Source organism: Poecilia reticulata, linkage group LG21, assembly GCF_000633615.1.
Source record: "Poecilia reticulata strain Guanapo linkage group LG21, Guppy_female_1.0+MT, whole genome shotgun sequence".
NCBI classification, from domain to species: Eukaryota; Metazoa; Chordata; class Actinopteri; order Cyprinodontiformes; family Poeciliidae; genus Poecilia; species Poecilia reticulata.
Genome location: NC_024351.1, coordinates 5,864,445 through 5,870,560, shown reverse-complemented (window position 1 = coordinate 5,870,560; position 6,116 = coordinate 5,864,445). Strand labels below are relative to the sequence as shown.

The window sequence follows — 6,116 nt, the reverse complement described above, 5'->3', positions numbered from 1 at the left end:
TGAAAATGATGGAGAACGTTCTGCTGCCGCCGCACTGCACTGAGCTTCATCACATCAGTTACAGTTTATAGAAAACAATGTTTTATTTTAATTATATCCCAGTTCAAAATAACCTTTTGTATTGTGTTAATTTCTCATTAGCATTTTTAACTGTTAGATTCAGTTTTTTTAATATGTATGAAAACCATCATAAATATGGTAAAAAGCTGTTTGTAAAGACTAAAAACAGTTTGAGATGAAAAACCTATAAAATATGAAAATATGCCACTTAATCTGTTTAGTGTTAATAGAAGCTTTGATACATTTTCTGTTTTATTTTGAAGAACTCATGTTGTAAAAAGGAAGTGATGTGGAGCATCAGAGATTTACTGATCTCTCATTGGTCGATGTGCAGAAAGTGGGAGGAGAGAAGAGAAGAAACAGGAAGTTGTCGTGAAACCTGTTTTGAACTGATTGAGATCTTTCCAGGACACAGAAAACACATCATAAAAGCCCCAGGGCAACAAGTAATCTTGAATCATGATTTAATGTTGATTGAAACTTATATAATCTGTATTGTGACAGAAACCCAGAAGAAACAAGTAATTCAGTATTATGATTTGAAGTGATTAAAACTTGTGTAATCTTCATTTTACGAATGTACCATTAATGTAATGAATTATGTGAACTTGATTTTAAAGAGTAAATGTGAGAAATCATAAATGAAATTAGATGAGATGTCTTAATACTGTGTCACAATGTGAGAGGTTGCGTGAGAAGAAAAGATGAGAGAAAAACCAGGGAGTGGGATTGTAAAATAAGTGAAAGCGCCAGATGTTAAAAGAGGAAGTTAGCCAAAGTGGCTGATGTAATGGTCCAACGGGAGATTGTGTAAGCACAACCAAGATGCAGAAGTAGATGGTTGTGTAAGGCACAGAGGCGCACACGGCTGGAATAATGAGAGTATAAAAGGTAGAGGCAGGAGAAGAACGGGGTTCTTCATTCCGGCAGCGATCGAGGCAAGACCACAAGAAGATGCAGGATCAAGATTGGGGCTATACTTTGAAACCACGGGAAGGTGAAGACTTCGCGCTGCTCTAGAAAGGAACAAGATCCGATAATCCACAACCCGGGGTTCTGATTCGACATCTGCCTTACTCTCAACCCAAGAGACATCTCAACGATGCTGCAGTGGACATGGGGGATAGACAAAGGTCACCTATGGATAAAGAACTGAGCTCATGAAGAACATTCACCAGTTCAACTTTGGATTTATTCTGAAAGAGGACTCTGCTACGGCAAGATGGATCCCTGACCATGGAATTTAAAGTTTCTGCTGCCAAGATCAACTCAGCATCTGGGAAAGAGTGGAACTGCATCCCAAAGCCTCTCTTAAGGTTTAGTGACACAGTATAGGGACTAGAGGGAAGTGTGTTTTCTAAAATTCTTTTATATTTTGATCTTTTGATTCTTGATTAAAGTAGCTGTATGTCATTTTCCCCTGCTAAAGCCTGCTAATAAAATATTAAAGTCTACTTGATGTTGTGGACAGTTAAATTAATTAAGTCATAGATATAACAATTCTCCTGGTTAGTATAAAATCAATGTTCATGATCCTAGTGAAATGGGGGCTTCAGAAGTTTCTTTAGTTATGATAAATAATGACCTTGGGACTCGTGCCGAGTCTCTAAAATTATCTAGACTGTAACAAGTGCACGTTATTGATAGAGAAAGAGCCGCCGTTAACTGGGGTGGTTTCTGGAGTCGGGTTATTTGGATGTCTGATCCATGTACTGTAAAAGGTCGTAACCTCAGGATCTGAGGGTAGTTAGAGTCTAGACGCATCTTTCTCGCTTCCAGCTTAAACGGAATGCCCTCTACAAACTCATCTGTGGTAATACTCAGCAGGTGGAGGCTTCACGGACTCGTTAGACGAAGAGCTGGTCATAGTCAGTCAGGAGGAGCCTGAGAGGAGGTAGGGGTGTGGCTGATTGTTGCGTAATAACACAGTTGAACATTGAAAAAAGTTGGTAACTTTTCTTTAACAAACTTTATTGATATGTATTATCCATTATAGCTCAATAAAAATATGTTTCCCAGTTTAATACAATTTTATCGACAAGTAGACCTTAAAGCATAAACTTGATTTTAAAAGTACATTCAATAAAAGAGAACAATTTTCATATGTATGAATAAATATGAGAAAGAGAAGAATGAAACATTTAAATAAACTATTAACAATATATTTGGTTTTGTTTCATTAATTTAAAATTAAGGAATTAATCATAAATTCATCTTGTTTACTGCTATTAAAAGATTTAATCATTTTCACGTCAAAGAGGGAAACTTGGTTTCCTTGGACTGGATCCAGATCCACTTATCATCCAAAAGTCTGAATGAACTTAAAGCTAAAAACAGATAAATGTTAAACATCTTCCATYTCAKTTTCACTAAATATGTAGCAGATAAAAACTCCTCTAAACTGATTTATTTATTATGTAATCAGAACTGATTCAGGACATTTAACTAAATATTTTACCCATGGAGAGAAAGGATAAGATAAATGTTCCTGCCTTATTTTAACAATGCGCTCTAATATAATTTCTTTCCCAGTTGGAAAAGCTTGTTCATTAAAATAATTCTGATAAATGTATTTTGGTGATTCTTGAGAATAGGGACAAAACAGGTCCTATGGATAAAGCACAAAATTTGAATAAAATATACACAAAATATAATTTTTTCAAATAACTGACTAAACTAACCTGGGTCATGTGAGCACAACAATGTATATTTTCCAGGTATTTGCTGAATATTTTTTTATTTTAAACATTGCAGTCGGTGGATGATGCCTGTAAAATCCCTTGTCCAGGAGCAGAACTCAATACATTATAATAGTTTAAAACAATTAAAGAAATACTAAAATTATATATTATGACAATTACGTATAAGTAGTCATATAAATAATTATAAAGGTATCAATAAACTCAATTAAAAATCATGTTTATATATTTTCCAACTCCATTGAAATTTGTCCCTAATTTTTGTCCACACCGTCAGACATGAAAAGAATGTAAAAAAAATCAGGCATTATTGGGGCACCAGAACTTCTGAGGACCCCATGACCACTTCCTTTCTCTTCCTTTGCTAAGAGGGCTAGTTAGCTCTGGTTAGCTTAAGTTATTCTTTAGTTTTTTCTTCTTTTTATTCCTAAGTTGCTCGTCACAACCATGATGTGTCAACACCATAACTGACAATTTACAAAACTTTGATGAAATTTTGTGAAATAAAAGCTTAATTTTGGTAAAATGGAAAAATTTCATGGACCTGATGAGCTACAACATGGCCTCCTTCAGAATTTTTTATATATTTTTTGTTGGCTCTAGTGGCCTTTATTTGAAAGTAGTCCAGCAGGAAATATGGTAATGAGAGAGAGGAAGACATGTGGTAAATGTCACCAGGCCTGGAATCAAACCAGCGACCACCGGCATGAGGACCAAGGCCTAAATAAATGGGTTGTGCGTTGCTCCTGTGCCACCACAGCAACCCATCCTCCTTCAGAATAACATCATATAAATTGAGGTAGTTTGGCATTTTGTCAACTCCATCAGTTTTTCTGATTCTTTCAGTGAAATTGTTGTCAAATCTCACTTAAATGTGCAATAAATTCATTTKAATGTATTTTACATAAATTGCATTACTTCACATGTACCAAGTTTTTCATTTTACTCACTAGTTTGTCACCTTCAGCTCTGTGTCAACTCCGTCAGATGGACTTTTTGTTGTTTTTTGTTTTAAATAATATTTATTTTGTTTCTTGAGAATCATTTGTATGTAAAATGAGTAAAAATATCACTTATAGGGTCATTAAAAAATATTTTTTATTTATTTTTGTCAGATTGTGATGACCGCGTTCTGGGTCAGGTCGATTAAAAATTTAATTTTTAAAAAAATGTTGCAACTGGGAGCCTGCACTTTAGCATCTTTACATTTACAAAACATTATTTGTCATATTTGCATACATAAGGTTGAGAAATAACAAAAAAAAGGGAAAATTAAAACCCATTTTGCCCCTATTCTCAAGAATCACTGATTTGTGATATTTTTTACATCAGTAAATGTAATGTTTTCCACATGGAGATGTTTCAATCTAGGATTAATTTATGACTTCATCAGATTTTCTTCCACTGATTTTAAGGTATCAAAGTTTGTTAGCGTCTTCTTGATGTTTTAGATTTTAACTCTCCATCATGTTTTAACCTGCTGTGATTATTTCARACTGGAATTGACAGAACAGTAGTGCTGAGTTTTATGTGTTAGCATCCATTAGCAAAGTCAATGGACCTTACCAAGCTCCGCCCAGAAACGCCCCTCGAAAGTCTCACGTGGCTGCATGTCTCACAAACAAAGCCTCACGGTGCTTAGTTTCTATGTGTAATTTCATTTCGACTGACTCTCTGCAGAGTATTTCTGAGTCGATTACTGTAGCATTTCTGCTGGATTTAAAAAAAAAAAATCAGCCATGACAATGGACAGGGGAACCAACAAGTTCATGTCATCTTTTTTGGACGACATCAAGGTGTTTGAGCCACGCGATGCCTCCAACATTGTGCGCGTCACAGCTAAATGCTACCGGTCGATGAGGAACAGAGCAGATCCTCACACCCTCAGCATAAATATAGCTGTGGACAAGATCACTGACGCCTATTGTTCTTACAAGGCTGGGTAAGTAGGACATTCATGGCTTTGAGGATGATTTCTGTTGGAAAATGTTTGTATGTGCCTAGGCCTGATACACGGTACTCAGAGGCTAACACGATTAGCGTGGCTAACACAATTACAGTTTAGTAAAAGCTAGCGTGGCTAACACGATTACAGTTTAGTAAAAAGCCTTTTCAGGTCAAATAAAATCTTTAATGTATGTCAGATACGGTACACATTGCATATTGATCTGTTCAGCTAACGTAAGACTGTGTAACAGACAGACTTCAAGGTGTAGAAGTTGTATCGGTACTGCCATTATGCTGTAATTGGCTAAAAGGTTTTCGTAATGGATGTGATTATTATTGACTATTTTTTTTATATTCACTAAACACAAAGAAAGCAAAGCAACAATACTTAGACCAGCAGACAATCCTTTGTTCTTATTGATCCTATGACGGTTGAGCTGCAAATGCGGTCGTGCACAAATCCAAGCAAGGCTTTCCGTTTCAGATTTTGGAAATCTGAATTTTAGTTCCACAAACACAATCAGGATACCTGACATCGCCTGTACAGATACCCCACTGACGGTGGAGAACCATTCTTTTTTGAGTCCTGACGCAAAAACTTTCTGCCTGTCTGCTAGTCCACAATGTACATTAGCATGTGTTTACTACTGTAGCTTGTGTTTGTGAGACGGTAACGCACGTGGTAGCTGCGCTGTGACGAAAATGGGCATTAGCCAATGAAACGCGGCCCCTGTGGTAAGGTCCATACACACTGAGTGCAGTGAGGCTAACCTAGCCTAGCTAACAGGAAGTGACCTAACTCATGTTTCCGTGATTGAAGCTGGTGAAGTTGAGCGTAAAGCAGAGAAACGAGTCGATTCTCAGAGTTTCATCAGGAACTGAAAGGTGAAGTTCAGAGAATCTGGACTTTGAGGAAGTTTCACATTCTCCTCTCTTCAGCTTCACATCAGACCTGCAGTTTATTTAGTTTAGTCAAGTTTTAGTTAATTATCTGCTGGTTTAGGTTSATATCAGGGAGTGTTGAGCCTCTATTTGGTTCTGATTCACTTTAAGACACCCAAAACTGGGAGATTTTATTACGCAGTTAAATATTTTGAACTAATGTTGAATCAGGTCAATACTAACTGTCACCAGCAGAGGGCGCATGTAGGTCTTGGTAGATGGCGAACTCACCAGCAAAGCATTCTGGGATTTGTAGTATAAACAGTGAATGGTTTGTTTCCCAGTGATCCAGCTCTAGCTGACATGTTGAATGTTCTCATKGACCAAATGTGACCCACTGCCTGAGTCTGAAGCCTCTGCTGGAAGGATCCAGTTGGACCTGATTGGATTCTGTTCTGACTCGGTTTGATTCTCTGTCTGCAGAGTCTCAGAGCTGCTGCTGCTAGTGGACCGACTGCAGATCATTAG

The 6,116-nt window shown here is 37.0% G+C and overlaps 2 protein-coding genes across 5 annotated transcripts in view; both read left to right on the top strand.

Moving 5' to 3' along the window:
* LOC103457297 (uncharacterized) overlaps positions 1–6,116 on the top strand; it is a 15,316-nt gene that overhangs the window by 5,448 nt on the left and 3,752 nt on the right. The gene's annotated exons all lie outside the window — the stretch shown is intronic.
* LOC103457191 (uncharacterized) overlaps positions 5,749–6,116 on the top strand; it is a 58,181-nt gene continuing 57,813 nt past the window's right edge. For all 4 annotated transcript variants that reach the window (XM_008397160.2, XM_008397158.1, XM_008397159.1 and 1 more), the window contains exon 1: positions 5,749–6,115. The gene's annotated coding sequence lies outside the window, so the exon portion shown is untranslated. The remainder of the gene's footprint in view (position 6,116) is intronic.